Source organism: Triticum dicoccoides, chromosome 1A (genome assembly GCF_002162155.2).
Source record: "Triticum dicoccoides isolate Atlit2015 ecotype Zavitan chromosome 1A, WEW_v2.0, whole genome shotgun sequence".
NCBI classification, from domain to species: domain Eukaryota; kingdom Viridiplantae; phylum Streptophyta; class Magnoliopsida; order Poales; family Poaceae; genus Triticum; species Triticum dicoccoides.
The window spans coordinates 321735286-321753622 of record NC_041380.1 but is presented as its reverse complement, the minus strand read 5'-3'; positions in this window follow the sequence as shown (position 1 = coordinate 321753622).

Here is an 18337-nt window from a genome sequence, read left to right as displayed (position 1 = left end):
TCGCAACCGTCCACCGCACCAGAGCTGTTCCCGCTACGCCATCATTCGCCGCCTCGGATCTGCTTCCCCGCCGCCGACAGACGGCCACCGCACCACACTCAACAACTTGGCCATGGGTTTGTCCAAGGCTGCACCATCCTCCACAACTTCTGGTTTCCGGCGAACAACAAGAAGATCATCGGAAAAAACAGAAGGAGGACACAGCACTTCCAGCAGAAAGAGGTACTCCTCTTCCCTTATTCGTGCAAATCTTACGTCTCCGCTCACATTGTATTCATCCCATGAAAGAAACTAGTTGAGCGCTTCTTACTCTATCTTCTTCGTGATACTAAATGCACAAGGTTTCCTCCCTTTTACTATTTCACCTTTACTAGAGGTCAGTAGCCCGCCTGGATTTCAATTCAGGGTCAGTCGAACTGCAATTAAAAGAAGCAGCACCCGCTTAGGCGCACGGAGCACCTAGTCTGCCTGTTCCCCGGGGAAGCGGCGCATCGGTGTCTATCATAGGGGTGTGGGGCGCAGGAGCTGCTTGCACCCGATCTGGAGGTCGACGGGTCTTGAATGGATGGCCGGGGGGCGGTGCCAAGCACGGCGGTGCGGTGAGGTCGAGGGGAGAGCGCAGGCAGGGGAGGAATACTGGGTCGGTGGTCGTTGGCATTTCGAGGAAGATCGTCAACACTGACTCACTGGAGGTAGATGAAGGTGATCTGCCCATTCTTTGTACATCAGACGATGCAGAAAAATGGACTGACCTATTTGCTTTGAGTCGACTATTATTTTCATAGAATCCTGTAGTAATTTAGTGTGCCATGCATGTTGTAGAGCTACCATATGTCTCCCGTCATTTATTTATCACTGACCTGCTATCTGCTACCTTTACAATATACTTATTGTGCACACACTTCACCCATACTCAAACTATTGTTTTTTATGCATGGGTATTTCAGACTCTGACGCAGTGTTGATGAATGCAGAAAAGAAAAGACAGAAGTCGCTCCAGTGTAATTCGAAGATAAGCACTAAGCGTTCCAGCGCTCTAACGAGTGCCGTGTCAGCAGTTGGAGACAGTAAACTTAGCTCTGAAGTTGATATCTCAATTGCCACACACAACCATCCCAGGTGTTTGCTTTAACTTCGCGCTGTCAAATGTGGTTGCATGTTGCATATGGTGTCTAGCTTGTATTGCTTCCAATTTGGTTAAATTGCATCTGCTTACTTTACACATTATACCTTTGATAATGACATGCCTTTATATTTTTGGTACATACTACATATGTCTATTAACCATGTTCGTACATCAAACTAATGCTCTTTTGTATCCCTCGTCAATCACTTATGATGAGACAGTCACCCGGGTGGGTTTCTATGAGACGCCATACTCGTTTAAAGAGTGCAGTGTCATCCTCCCCACATGATTCTCAAGAAACAGCAAGGCTAAATAAAGATAGTCGACGTAGCTCTCTAGTTGATCACCGCAATTCCCCCACACCACCATCGCAGGTGCTTGCTCTTACTTGGCAGTGTGATATGTAGTGTTCGTCTTACATGAAAGTAGTGTTCGTCATTATCATGCATCAATGAGTTCTGAAGAGCAAATTTTATTCCTTTTTCTTGTGGGTTTGACTTGACAAGGTAAAATCAAGAAAGAGGAAGGAAAAGAGTAAGGAAGGCGATGATGGTGGTCCTCTGCAGCAATGTAAATGGAGCATCTGTACCGATTCTCCTTGTACTGATAGTGCATTACAAGGTCCAAGTCTCCGCTCCCCTACTCCACCACCAAGGTGCTTGCTCTAACTTGGCAGTGTGATATCTGGTTGCATGTTGCATATGGTGTCTAGCTCGTATTGATCCTAATTAGTGTAAACTACATCTGCTTAGCTTACACATGATACATGTGAATATGACACGCTTTCCTGTTTTTGGTACATACTATATCTTATGATAAGGCACCTTTAAGTCACCACTGTTATATTGGTTGTGTCTTGCATATGATTTCTAGCATGTACTGCTTCTAATTTGTTGAAACGCCATACAGTTTGAACTTGGCAGAGTGATATTGGTTGCATCTTTCATATGGTGTCTAGCTTGCAGTGCTTCTAATTTGTTGAAATGCCTTCTGCTTAGTTACCACATCATAGGTGTGAATATGTCACACCATCCTATTTTTCATACATATTCCATCCTCGCATCATGTGTTTGCCTTTCATACGAGTAGTGTTCGTCAGTATCATGCATGAATGAGTTCTGAAGAGCGAATTTTATTCCTTTTTCTTATCGGTTTGACTTCACAATGCAAAATCATTACAGCTGAAGGAAATTAGTCCGGCAGTGGATGATGGTGGTCCTTCGGAGCAACTCAAATAGGGGGTCTCTATAGATTCTACTCCGCCATCCTCCCAACAAGATTCGCAAGACAACACAAGGCTGGACAGTCAACATAGCTGTGTAGATGATGAGCACATCTCCCCTACTCCACCATCACAGGTGCTTGCTCTAACTTGACACTATTATATGTGGTTGCATGTTGCGTATGATGTCTAGCTTCTATTACTTCTAACTTGAATTGCATCTGCTTACTTTACACATAATGCCTGTGAATATGACACGTGTTCCTGTTTCTAGAACATACGTGTACATGATGAGCACATCTCCCCTGCTCCACCATCACAGGTGCTTGCTCTTACTTGGAACTGTTATACATGGTTGCGTTTTTCATATGATGTCTAGTTTGTATTGCTTCTGATTATGTTGAATTGCATCTGCGTAGCTTACAACTTATACCTGCAACGATCACTTACCCATAAGACACATTTAACTTGGGACTGTGATGTAGGTTGCATCTTGCATTGTCTTCTAGCTTGTACTGCTTCTAATTTCTTGAAATGGCACTTACGACGAGACACTTTTTACCTGATAGAGTGATATTGGTTGCATGTTCATATGGTGCCTAGCTTTCATTTCTTCCAATTTTGTTGAAATGTCTTCCGCTTACTATTTTTCCATACATATTCCATCCTCCTATCGTACGTGTGAATATGAAACGCTGTCTTTTTTTGTATATATTCCATCCTCCTATCCTGCGCTTGCCTTACATCAAAGTAGTGTTCGTCTGTATCATGCATCAACCAGCTATGTAGAGCTAATTTTATTCATCTTCTTGTGGTTTTGACTTCATAAGGCAAGATCAGAAAAAAGGAAGGAAAAGAGTAAGTTAGGGGATGTTGGTGGTCCTCCGCACCGACGCAAACAAAGACTCTCTAGATTTTCCACTGCTACTGCTAATGAAGTTGAAGTCCCAAGTCTACATGATGAGTTCATCTCCCATACTCCACCATCGCAGGTGCTTGCTCTAAGTTGACAGTGTGATAATTGGTTTCATGTTGCATATGTTGTCTAGCCTGTATTTCTTCTATTTTGATTAAATTGCACCTGCTGAGTTTATACGTTATACATGTGCATATTACATGGCTTTCTGTGTCTAGCATACACTGCATCTATCTATCATACCATGTTCTTACATCAAAGTACTGCTGTTGTGTATCCCGCATCAGTCACTCATGATTGGACACTTTTAACATGGCAGTTTGATAGTGGTTGCATCTTGCATTGATTTCTATGTTGTACTGCTTCTAATTTTTCGAATTGCCACTTATGACAAGACACTTTTAACTTGGCAGAGTAATATTGGTTGCATCTTTCATATGGTGTCTAGCTTGCATTACTTCTATTTTCTTGAAAATCCTTCTGCTTAGTTTGCACATCGTAGCTGTGAATATGTCATGCCGTCCTATTTTTCTTACATATTCCATCCTCATACGGTTGTCTTACATCAAAGTATTGCTTGTCTGTATCATGCATCAATGAGTTCTGAAGAGTGATTTTATTCTTTTGTGTTGTGGGTACATCTTGACATGGCAAAGTCAAAAAAGAGCAAGGAAAATAATATAGTAGGGAGTGTTGTTACTCGTCGGGCGAAACGGAAAAGGTTCTGCCGTCGAGATTCTGCTGGTACTTATAGTGCAGTAGAAGGTCCAAGTCCACCGGCTAAATCTACAAACATAGTATCACCTGCTCCACCAGCTGCAGCATCCGCTTCAACTGTACCAGCATCTCAACCAGTTACTCGTTCGTTTGCTCCGAAACTGGCCAGTTCCCAAGCTGCCTTCACACCTAACACTACTTCCGAAGCACTGCTGACACAACAGGACTTGGCAAGATCAGATGAACCTCATGAGCATCAACACCAAGACGGTACTTGACCGAGTCAAGTTGCAGTTGCATGCTCCTTTATATGTACTCTCACAGTTTGATGTACACTAACACTTTCCATATTCGTTGTTGAACTAGCACCACGGCGCAAGCGGAAACAGACATCAGGGATAATGCTTGACAGATTAACAAAATCTAAAGGAGGAAGAATGGAGATCCATTTTGAGGCAGTTTTAAAAAGGCCACGTGATGCTACAGAGTCAGCCAAGTTAGTATCAGAGGCAGCCGTTGCTGTTAGGTGTCATGCACGTATCCTCCCAACGTGGATCCAGTACAGGAATGAGAAAGACAATACCCAGTTTAACACCTTCCTTGACCATTTATCCGTAAGTAATGTTATTCATCGCAATTAGTAATATTGTCTTGCTCTGTCCCATACTTTCTAGCTTCCTCCTAATAAGACTCACATTCTTTTTTCAACAGATGAGGTTCAAGTTGGATCCAAAAGATGATGCAACTAGACAAGCATGCACTCATGTTTTTCAGTCTGCTCTACGACAGTATCGGTACCACCTTAGAAAATCTCACTTTGAAGGCAAGGCTAACAATGAAATCGCCCAAACATCTCCAGTGGAATATATTACAGATGAAGACTAGATAGCCCTCATTAACACTGGTCTGATCCAAAGTATCAGGTAGGCTATATGTATTTGATCAGACCACATATTAAACTTGTATTTATGTATGTGCCTTACAAGTGTATCTTCTTCTAGGCTAACTGTTTGAAGAACAAAACCAACCGTTCTAAAGTGAAATTCCAACAGACCACAGGATCTCGTAGCTATATTGCACACTGCGAGGCTCTTGTAAATAGCTGCTACTTCCTTCTTTTTGTGTGCCATATTATCGTATCTATATTGACTTGTTCCAAATATAGAAGAAATCTCGTGCGAACCAAAAAGAACCTGAACCGAATGCAGTGCAAATCTTCAAGGATTGCCACACCAGCAAGATGAAGGGCATGATCACACCAGTTCAAGCCGCTGTTGTAAGTCCTTACTCCTCCTGCCTTGAACTGATTGGCACTGTGATGTGTTCATTTAACTACTTGGTTTGCAGCCAATGTCAGTTACTCTGTTCACTTTTATTCATAGTTTTCTTAACGTATCATTTCACCTTACATGGTTTAAAAGAGATGAAGGATATTCTTTTGGTCTTGATCTGTAATCTAGTTGTTATGTTCATGTGCGCACACAATGATAAAATAGTCTATTTGTTTTATATCTGTTTGCCCATGATATGAATGATGTCATACTATGTTCATCCTACTTTAAACCATGTCTCTTTATCCTTAGATGTCAACGAATGTGAGGAAATAGACAATACAGTAGGCATGCTACATGGACATATGTTCTGAAAGTGATTTTATTATGTAGTTGGCACTACAATACATGCTAATGTATTGCAGTAGTTCACCAAAATAAGTTATGTATAAACGTTTAACCTACTTTGTTTGTTTTTGTCTCATTAGTAACTTATCTGGTACACTAATCTACAAGTTCAAACTTTCAGGAAGCTATGGAACAAATGATTGAATAGCCACAACCACCTGAAGGTGACGAGGCTACTACAAGCACAATGTCACCTCTTGCTGCTGTGCGTCGGTATCTCTCCACTAACAGTGCAAAAAGCACCTTCCTGCGTAATTCTGGGTTGGTTGTCAAGGTAACCTCGTCCAAATCGCCTACTAAACAAAATCTTCCTGCTAGACAGAGTGATATATCTGTGCTCCAGACACAAGTCCAATCCCTAATGGACGTTGTTTCGGAAACAAGAATAGTGGTTGAGAAATGTCGTCAAGATATGAATGGTTTTGAAACTAAACTATGAGACATTCGCTTCGTTGTTCAAGAGCAATGGCGGAAAAAGGTGGAGATCGTGCTGCTCCATCAGATTCTACAGCCTGAAACATTAGCACTCAGGTCAAATGATCTGTGCTTCTATACATCTAATGTTGCTTTTATCTGGAAGGACTGTAAACTTTATGCCAACAGGCCTTTTGTTGTATGGTTGGAATTTATTTTGTTGTGATACAACATTTATGATGCTGCCTCAGGCTGCAGTAATTACGACGCTATTTTTGTATAGTGTAGGTTTATCTTAGTAATGTATTCGGCCAAAACCTTCGTAGGAGCCCAACATGCCAACATTCGTCGGGCCCATTCCAATTGGGCTAAAACGATTACGGGCCAAAATTGGCATGTAGCCCACTAAAAATATCTAGGCCTAAATCAGCATAAGCTTTCATATTTTTCTGGTAGGCATGTGCCCATAGTGGGCCTTTAACAGACCTAAACATAATTTGGGCCCTCAGTAAAAGTAGGTCATTTACAGGTGTAAATATCTCGAGCCCATAAAATACATGGGCCTTTAATAGACCGAAAGTGAGATTGGGCCCTGATTGTGCCAAATAACCCACTGGACTTTAACAGGCCGAAATTCGGACGGGCCGTAAATGTGCCGACCTAATACACGGGCCTTTAACAGGACGGAACTTCGATCGGGCTAGATTATCGTCATTTTTATATGGGTCGTTAATGGGCCTGATATGACGTTGGGCCACATATGGCCCATGGTTTACGTCCAGCGTTAACAGGCCGAAAATGACAACAGGATGAAAGTGGCCCAAAGCTATAGTGGGCCTCTAACAGGCCGAATGTCAGACATGGCCGAATATGACCCAAATCCTTCACGGTCGTTTATGGGACGAAAGTTTTGATGGCATGTAAATGGGCCCAAATGAAGCCGGACCTTTAACGGGCCGGAAATACACCGGGCCGTAATTCGGCCCAATTACTTAGCGGACTGTTAACGGGCCAGAAGTGACCATGGGCTGCGTTGATGAAAAGTTTAGGACAGGCCGTTGACGGGCCGATTTGACAGAGAATGTTGGGCCTTTAGCTGGGCCGGCCCATTATGGTCGGCAGAATATAGTGGGCCTTTAGCTGGGCCGGCCCATTGTGGTCTGCAAAATCTTGTGGGCCTTTAGCTGGGCCGGCCCATTATGGTCTGCAAAATCGTGTGGGCCCTTAGCTGGGCCGGCCCATTATGGTCCGCTAAATTTTGTGGGCCTTTAGCTGGGCCGGCCCATTATGGTCCGCTAAATCTTATGGGCCTTCGGTTGGGCCGGCCCATTTAATCTTTGTGGGCCACTTTTGGGCCGGTCCACGTGTCAACATATCATAGGCCCATCTCGACCATTGGATGAGTGACACCTGTGCCAACACGGAGCAGACGCGTGGATCCGTTAGCCAATGAGAATTTTACATGTGGAAAATCGGCATTGGTCGTGGATGTTAACGGGTTATCGGATCCAAAATCCGACCCGATAGCTTAACGGCGTTCCGTTACGGTGGATGCCACGTGTCAGTCACCCTTGACAAAAGCACTTCTGTGACGCGCGATTTATCGTCATGGAAGTGGACACTTCCGTGATGATAATTTTGGCAATGTCATGGAACACTTCTACGACAGCACAGGTATGACTATCTTGATTCTGTCATAAATTTTTCATGGATGTACATGCATGACAGACGTGACCTACTGTGACAAACACGTATCATCACAGAAGTGTATTTTTTTGTAGTGCATACTTTCAGTACTAGAATCGGTCGGATCGTGAAGTCGTATGACTACATCAACCCCATTGTCATAACGCTTCCACTTACGGTCTATGAGGGTACGTGGACAACACTCTTCCCTCTCGTTGCTATGCATCACCTAAATGGATCTTGCGTGTGCGTAGGAACTATTTTGAAATTATTGCGTTCCCCAACAGTGGCATCCGAGCCAGGTCTATGCGTTGATGTTATATGCATGAGTAGAACACAAAGGAGTTGTGGGTGTGGTTGTATACATATTGCTTTCCATCACTAGTTGATTCTTGATTCAGCGGTATTGTTGGATGAAGCGGCTCAGACCGACATTACGCATACGCTTACGCAAGACTGGTTCTATCGACGTGCTTCGCACATAGGTGGCTAGTGGGTGTATGTTTCTCCAACTTTAGTTGAATCGGATTCAATGAACAGCGTTCTTTCTGAAGATCAAAAAGCAATCACTATACCACGTTGTGGTTTTTGATGCGTAGGTAAGAACGGTTCTTGCTAAGCCTGTAGCAGCCACGTAAAACTTGCAACAACAAAGTAGAGGACGTCTAACTTGTTTGTGCAAGGCATGTTGTGATGTGATATGGTCAAGATGTGATGAGATATAAATTGTTGTATGAGATGATCATGTTTTGTTAAAGTTATCGGCAATTGGCAGGAGCCTTATGGTTGTCTCTTTATTGCATAAGATGCAAGTGCCATATTGTTGCTTTACTTTATCGCTATGCGATAGCAATAGTTGCAAAAGCAATAGTTGGCGAGATGACCATGTGATGACACGTTGATAAAGATCAAGATGATGGAGATCATGGTGTCATGACGATGACGGTGGAGATCATGACGGTACTTTGGAGATGGAGATCAAAGGCACAAGATGATGATGGCCATATCATGCCACATATTTTGATTGCATGTGATGTTTATCTTTTATGCATCTTATTTTGCTTAGTACGGCGGTAGCATTATAAGATGATCTCTCACTAAATTTCAAGGTATAAGTGTTCTCCCTGAGTATGCACCATTGCGACAGTTCGTCGTGCTGAGACACCACGTGATGATTGGGTATGATAAGCTCTACGTTCACATACAATGGGTGCAAGCCAGTTTTGCATGCACGGAATACTCGGGTTAAACTTGACGAGTCTAGCATATGCTGATATGGCCTCGGAACACTGATACCGAAAGGTCCAGCATGAATCATATAGTAGATATGATCAACACAGTGATGTTCACCATTGAAAACAACTCCATCTCGATCGGACATGGTTTAGTTGATATGGATCATGTGATCACTTAGATGATTAGAGGAATGTCTATCTAAGTGGGAGTTCTTAAGTAATATGATTAATTGAACTTATATTTATCATGAACTTAGCCCTAATAGTATTTGCATATCTATGTTGTAGATCAATTGCTCGCATATAGCTTCCGCATTTTATTTATGATATGTTCCTAGAGAAAACTATGTTGAAAGATGTTAGTAGCAATGATGCATACTAGCTCTGTGATATGAGGATTATCCTCATTGTTGCACAGAAGAATTATGTCCTTGATGCACCGCTAGGTGACGGACTTATTGCAGGAGCAGATACAGACATTATGAACATTTGGCAGGCTCGGTATGATAACTACTTGATAGTTTAGTGCGCCATGCTTTACATCTTACAACCGGGACTTCAAAAACATTTTGAATGCCATGGAGCATATAAGATGTTCCAAGAGATGAAATTGGTATTTTAGACTCATGCCTGAGTAGAGAGGTATGAGACCTCTGACAAGTACTTTGCCTACAAGATGGAGGAGAATAGCTCAACCAGTGAGCATGTGCTCAGATTGCCTGAGTACTAAAATCACTTGAATTAAGTGGGAGTTAATCTTCCAGATAAAATAGTGATTGCCAAAGTTCTCTAGTCACTATCACCAAGCTACTGGAACTTCGTGATGAACTATAATATGCAAGGGATGACGAAAATGATTCCCGAGCTCTTCATGATGCTGAAATCGACGAAGGTAGAAATCAAGAAAAGCATCAAATGTTGATGGTTGACAAGACCAGTAGTTTCAAGTAAAAGGGTAAGGGAAAGAAAAAGGAACTTCAAGAAGAAAGACAAGCAAGTTGCCACTCCCATGAAGAAGCCCAGAGCTAGACCCAAGCCTGAAACTGAGTGCTTCTACTGCAAAGGAAATGGTCACTGGAAGCAGAACTGGCCCAAATACTTGGCGGATAAGAAGGATGGCAAAGTGAACAAAAGTATATATGATATACATGTTATTGATGTGTACTTTACTAGAGTTCATAGTAGCCCTTGGGTATTTGATACTGGTTCAGTTGCTATGATTAGTAACTCGAAACAGGAGTTACAAAATGAACAAAGACTAGTTGAGGGCAAATTAACGATGTGTGTTGGAAGTGATTCCAAGGTTGATAAGATCACCATCGTCCACTCCCTTTACCTTCGGGATTAGTGTTGAATCTAAAATAAATGTTATTTGGTGTTTGTGTTGAGCATAATATGATTGGATCATGTTTATTGCAATACAGTTATTCATTTAAGTCAAAGAATAATTGTTATTCTATTTACATGAATAACACCTTCTAAGGTCATACACCCAAGGTGAATGGTTTACTGAATATCGATCGTAGTGATACACATAATATTGATGCCAAAAGATGCAAAGTTGATAATGATAGTGCAACATACTCGTGGCACTGCCGTTTAGGTCATATTGGTGTAAAGCGCATGAAGAAACTCCATGCTGATGGGCTTTTGGAATCACTTGATTATGAATCACTTGATGCTTGCGAACCATGCCTCATGGGCAAGATGACTAAAACTCCATTCTACGGAACAATGGAGCGAGCAACATTCTTGTTGGAAATAATACATACTGATGTATGCAGTCCGATGAGTGTTGAGGTTCGCGGCGGGTATTGTTATTTTCTGACCTTCACACATGATTTGAGCAGATATGGGTATATCTACTTGATGAAACATAAGTCTGAAACATTTGAAAAGTTCAAAGAATTTCAGAGTGAAGTGGAAAATCATCGTAACAAGAAAATAAAGTTTCTATGATCTGATCACAAAAACAAATATTTGAGTTACGAGTTTGGTCTTCATTTGAAACAATGTGGAATGTTTTCGCAACTCACGCCACTTGGAACACCACAGTGTAATGGTGTGTCCGAACATCATGGCCGTACTTTATTAGACATGGTGAGATCTATGATGTCTCTTACCGATTTACCACTATTGTTTTGGGGTTATGCATTAGAGACAGTTGCATTCACGTTAAATAGGGCACCATCTAAATCTGTTGAGACGACACCGTATAAACTATGGTTTGGCAAGAAACCAAAGTTGTCGTTTCTTAAAGTTTGGGGTTGCGATGCTTATGTGAAAAAGTTTCAAACTAATAAGCTCGAACCCAAATTGGAGAAGTGCGTCTTCAAAGGGTACCCAAAAGAAATTGTTGGGTACACCTTCTATCACAGAACCGAAGGCAAGATATTTTGTTGAATGGGTCCTTTCTAAGAGAAGGAGTTTCTCTCGAAAGAAGTGAGTGGGAGGAAAGTAGAACTTGATGAGGTAATTGTACCTTCTCCCGAATTAGAAAGTAGTTCATCACAGAAATCAGTTCCAGTGATGCCTACACCAATTAGTGAGGAAGTTAATGATGATGATCATGAAACTTCGAATCAAGTTACTATCAAACCTCGTAGGTCAACCAGAGTACGTTCTACACCAGAGTGGAATGGTATTCCTATTCTGGAAGTCATGTTACTAGACCATGATGAACTTACGAACTATGAGGAACCGATGATGAGCCCAGGTGTGGACTTTGATTGACTTGCCCGATGATCGGTGAGCCATTCAGAATAAATGGATCTTCAAGATGAAGACGGACGCTGATAGTAATGTTACTATCTACAAAGCACAAATTGCCGCTAATGGTTTTCGACAAGTTCAAGGTGTTGACTATGATGAGATTTTCTCACTTATATCGATGCTTAAAAGTCTGTCCGAATCATGTTAGTAGTTGTCGCATTTTATGAAATCTGGCAAATGGATATCAAAACTACATTCCTTAATGGATTTATTAAAGAAGAGTTGTATATGATGCAACCAAAAGACTTTGTCAATCCTAAAGATGCTGACAAAGTGTGCAAGCTCCAGCGATACATCTATGGACTAGTGCAAGCATCTCGGAGTTGGAATATACGCTTTGATGAATTGATCAAAGCATATAGTTTTATACAGACTTGCGGTGAAGCCTGTATTTACAAGAAAGTGAGTGGGAGCACTACAGCCTTTCTGATAAGTATATGTGAATGACATATTGTTGATCGGGAATGATGTAGAATTTTCTGGAAAGCACAAAGGAGAATTTGAAAGCAGTTTTTCAAAGAAAAAATTACCTGTAAAGCTACTTACATATTGGGCATCAAGATCTATATAGATAGATCAAGACGCTTGATAAGACTTTCGATGACTACATACCTTGATAAGATTTTGAAGGAGTTAAAAATGGATCAGTCAAAGAAGGAGTTCTTGCCTGAGTTGTAAGGTGTGAAATTGAGTAAAGACTCAAAACTCGGCCATGGCAGAAAATAGAAAGAGAATGAAAAATCATTCCCTATGCCTCAGTCATAGGTTCTATAAAGTATGCTATGTTGTGTACCAGACCTATTGTATACCTTAGCATGATTTTGGCAAGGGAGTACAATAGTGATCTAGGAGTAGATCACTGGACAACGGTCAAAATTAGCCTTAGAGGACTAAGGAAATATTTCTCGATTATGGAGGTGATAAAAGAGTTCGTCGTAAAGAGTTACGTCGATGAAAGCTTTTTACACCAATCTAGATGACTCTAAGTCTCGATCTAGATACATATTGAAAGTGGGAGCAATTAGCTAGAGTAGCTCCATGTAGAGTATTGTAGACATAGAAAATTGCAAAATACATATGGATCTGAATGTTGCAGACCCATAGACTAAACTTCTCTCACAAGCAAAACATGATCACTCTTTGGGTGTTAATCACACAACGATGTGAACTAGATTATTGAGTTTAGTAAACCATTATGTGTATTAGTCACATGGAGATGTGAACTAATCACATAAAGATGTGAACTACTGGTGTTAAATCACATGACGATGTAAACTAGATTATTGACTCTAGTGCAAGTGTGAGACTGAAGGAAATATGCCCTAGATGCAATAATAAAGTTGTTGTTTATATTTCCTTATATCATGATAAATGTTTATTATTCATGCTAGAATTGTATTAACCGGAAACTTAGTACATGTGTGAATACATAGACAAAATGAGTGTCACTAGTATGCCTCTACATGACTAGCTCGTTAATCAAAGATGGTTAAGTTCCTAGCCATTCACAAGAGTTGTCATTTGATGAATGGGGTCACATCATTAGAGAATGATGTGATTGACTTGACCCATCTGTTAGCTTAGCACTTTTATCGTTTAGTTTACTGCTATTGCTTTCTCCATAACTTATACATGTTGCTATGACAATGAGATTATGCAACTCCCAAATACCGGAGGAACACATAGTGTGCTATCAAACGTCACAACATAATTGGGTGACTATAAAGATGCTCTACAGGTGTCTCTGATGGTGTTTGTTGAGTTGGCATAGATCGAGATTAGGATGTGTCACTCTGTGTGTCGGAGAGGTATCTCTGGGCCCTCTCGGTAATGCACATCACTATAAGCCTTGCAAGCAATGTGACTAATGAGTTAGTTACATGGTGTTGCATTACGGAACGAGTAAAGAGACTTGCCGGTAATGAGATTGAACTAGGTATTGAGATGCCGAAGATCCAATCTCGGGCAAGTAACATATCGATGACAAAGGGAACAATGTATGTTGTTATGCGGTTTGACCGGTAAAGATCTTCATAGAATATGTAGGAACCAATATGAGCATCCAGGTTCCGCTATTGGTTATTGACCGAAGATGAGTCTCGGTCATGTATACATAGTTCTCGAACCTGTAGGGTCCGCACGCTTAACGTTCGGTGGTGATCGGTATTATGAGTTTATGTGTTTTGATTTACCGAAGGTAGTTCAGAGTCCCTGATGTGATCATGGACATAATGAGGAGTCTCGAAATGGTCGAGACATAAATATTGATATATTGGATGGCTATATTCGAACACCGGAAGTGTTCCGGGTGATTTGGGAGAAAACCAGAGTGCTGGAGGGTTACCGGAACCCCCCGGGGAACTAGTGGGCCAAGATGGGACTTAGTGGAGAAAGAGAGGTGCTGCCAGGGCAGGCCGCGTGCCCCCTCCCCCTTGAGTCCGAATTGGACTAGGAGGGGGTGTCGCCCCCCTTTCCTTCCCCTCTCACACTCCTTCCTTCCCCCTCCTAGTAGGACTAGGAAAGGAGGAATCCTACTCCTACTAGGAGGAGGATTCCTCCCCTCCTTGGCGTGCCCTAGGGCCGGCTGGCCTCCCCCCTTGCTCCTTTATATACGGGGGTAGGGGCACCCTAGAACACACAACAGACAACTGTCTTAGCCGTGTGCGTTGCCCCCCTCCACCATAATCCACCTCTTTCATATCGTTGTAGTGCTTAGGAAAATCCCAGTGCCGGTAACTTCGTCATCACCATCATCACGCCGTCGTGCTGACGAAGCTCTCCCTCGACACTCAGCTGGATCAAGAGTTCGTGGGACGTCACCAAGCCGAACATGTGCAGATCATGGAGGTGCCGTACTTTCGGTACTAGGATCGGTCGGATCGTGAAGACGTACGACTACATTAACCATGTTGTCATAATGCTTCCGCTTACGGTCTATAAGGGTACGTGGACAACACTCTTCCCTCTCGTTCCTATGCATCACCTAGATGGATCTTGCGTGTGCGTACAATTTTTTTTGAAATTACTATGTTCCCCAACATGGGTGCCCCCCTCCCCATGTATATAAAGGAGGGGGAGGAGGAGGCCGGCCAAGGAGGAGGCGCGCTATGGGGGGGAGTCCTACTAGGACTCCAAACCTAGTAGGATTCGCCCCCCCCCCCCTTTCCTATTCCAAGTGGGAGAAGGGGGAAGGAGGAGGAGGAGAGAAGGAAGGAGGGGGCGCCGCCCCCTCCCCTTGTCCAATTCGGATTGGGGCAAGGGGGCGCGCTCCACCTCCTGGCCAGCCCTCTCTCTTCTCCACTAAGGCCCATGAGGCCCAATAGCTTTTCGGGGGGTTCTGGTAACCCCCAGTACTCCGAAACTTATCTGAAATGACCCGAACCATTCCAGTGTCCGAATGTAACCTTCCAATATATGAATCTTTATGCCTCGACCATTTCGAGACTCCTCGTCACGTCCGTGATCTCATCCGGGACTCCGAACAACCTTCGGTCATCAAATCACATAAACTCATAATACAAGTCGTCATCGAACGTTAAGCATGCGGACCCTACGGGTTCGAGAACTATGTAGACATGACCGAGACACATCTCCGGTCAATAACCAATAGAGGAACCTGGATGCTCATATTGGCTCCTACATATTCTATGAAGATCTTTATCGGTCAAACCGCACAACAACATACGTTGTTCCCTTTATCATCGGTATGTTACTTGCCCGAGATTCGATCGTCGGTATCATCATACCTAGTTCAATCTCTTCACCAACAAGTCTCTTTACTCGTTCCGTAAAGCATCACCCCATGACTAACTCATTAGTAACATTCCTTGCAAGGCTTGTAGTCGTCACCAGCAAGTCTCTTTACTCGTTCCGTAAAGCATCACCCCGTGACTAACTCATTAGTAACATTGCTTGCAAGGCTTGTAGTGATGTGCATTACCGAGAGGGCCCAGAGATACCTCTCCGATACACGGAGTGACAAATCCTAATCTTGATCTATGCCAACTCAACAAACACCATTGGAGACACCTGCAGAGCATCTTTATAATCACCCAGTTACGTTGTGACGTTTGATAGCACACAAGGTGTTCCTCCGGTATTCGGGAGTTGCATAATCTCATAGTCATAGGAACATGTATAAGTCATGAAGAAAGCAATAGCAGAAAAACTAAATGATCATTATGCTAAGCTAACGGATGGGTCTTGTCCATCACATCATTCTCTAATGATGTGATCCCATTCGTCAAATGAGAACACATGTCCATGGCTAGGAAACTTAACCATCTTTGATTAACGAGCTAGTCTTAGTAGAGGCACACTAGGGAAACTTTGTTTGTCTATGTATTCACACATGTACTAAGTTTCCGGTTAATACAATTCTAGCATGAATAATAAACATTTATCATGATATAAGGAAATATAAATAACAACTTTATTATTGCCTCTAGGGCATATTTCCTTCAGTCTCCCACTTGCACTAGGGTCAATAATCTAGATTACACAGTAATGATTCTAACACCCATGGAGTCTTGGTGTTGATCATGTTTTCCTTGTGAGAGAGGCTTAGTCAATGGGTCTACAACATTCAGATACATATGTATCTTGCAAATCTCTATGTCTCCCTCCATGACTTGATCGCGGATGGAATTGAAGTGTCCCTTGATGTGCTTGGTTCTCTTGTGAAATCTGGATTCCTTGGCCAAGGCAATTGCACCAGTATTGTCACAAAAGATTTTCATTGGACCCGATGCACTAGGTATTACACCTAGATCGGATATGAACTCCTTCATCCAGACTCCTTCATTTGCTGCTTCCGAAGCAGCTATGTATTCCGCTTCACACATAAATCCTAACACGACGCTCTGCTTAGAACTGCACCAACCGATGGGTCCACCATTCAATAAAAATACGTAACCAGTTTGTGACTTAGAGTCATACGGATCAGTGTCAAAGCTTGCATCGACGTAACCATTTACGACGAGCTCTTTGTCACCTCCATAAACGAGAAACATATCCTTAGTACTTTTCAGGTATTTCAGGATGTTCTTGACTGCTATCCAGTGATCCACTCCTGGATTACTTTAGTACCTCCCTGCAAAACTAATAGCAAGGCACACATCAGGTCTGGTACATAGCATTTCATACATGATAGAACCTATGGTTGAAACATAGGGAATGACTTTCATTTTCTCTCTATCTTCTGCAGTGTTCGGGCATTGAGTCTGACTCAACTTCACACCTTGTAACACGGGTAAGAACCCTTTCTTTACTTGATCCATTTTGCACTTCTTCAAAATGTTATCAAGGTATGTGCTTTATGAAAGTCCAATTAAGCCTCTTGATCTATCTCTATAGATCTTGATGCCCAATATATAAGCAGCTTCACCGAGGTCTTTCATTGAAAAATTCTTATTCAAGTATCCTTTTATGCTATTCAGAAATTTAGTATCATTTCCGATCAACAATATGTCATCCACATATAATATCAGAAATGCTACAGAGCTCCCACTCACTTTCTTCTAAATACAGGCTTCTCCAAAAGTCTGCATAAAACCATATGCTTTGATCACACTATCAAAGCATATATTCCAACTCCGAGATGCTTGCACTAGTCCATAAATGGATCGCTAGAGCTTGCACACTTTGTTAGCACCTTTGGATCGACAAAACCTTCTGGTTGCATCACATACAACTCTTCTTTAAGATATCCATTAAGGAATGCAGTTTTGACATCCATTTGCCAGATTTCATAATCATAAAATGCGGCAATTGCTAACATGATTCGGACGGACTTAAGCATCACTACGAGTGAGAAGGTCTCATCATAGTCAACTCCTTGAACTTGTCGAAAACCTTTCACAACAAGTCAAGCATTGTAGACAGTAACATTACCGTCAGCGTCAGTCTTCTTCTTGAAGATCCATTTATTCTCTATTGCTTGCCGATCATCGGGCAAGTCAACCAAAGTCCATATTTTGTTTTCATACATGGATCCCATCTCAGATTTCATGGCCTCAAGCCATTTTGCGGAATCTGGGCTCATCATCACTTCCTCATAGTTCGTAGGTTCATCATGGTCAAGTAACATAACCTCCAGAACAGGATTACCATACCACTCTGGTGCAGATCTTGCTCTGGTTGACCTACGAGGTTCGGTAGTAACTTGATCAGAAGTTTCATGATCATCATCATTAACATCCTCACTGGGACTGATTTCTCTGATGAACTACTTTCCAATAAGGGAGAAGGTATAATTACCTCATCAAGTTCTACTTTCCTCCCACTCACTTCTTTTGAGAGAAACTCCTTCTCTAGAAAGGATCCATTCTTAGCAACGAATATCTTGCCTTCGTATATGATAGAAGGTGTACCCAACAGTTTTCTTTGGGTATCCTAGGAAGACACATTTCTCTGATTTGGGTTCGAGCTTATCAGGTTGAAGCTTTTTCACATAAGCATCGCAGCCCCAAACTTTAAGAAATGACAACTTGGGTTTTTTGCCAAACCACAGTTCATATGGTGTCGCCTTAGCGGATTTCGATGGTGCCCTATTTAATGTGAATGCAATTG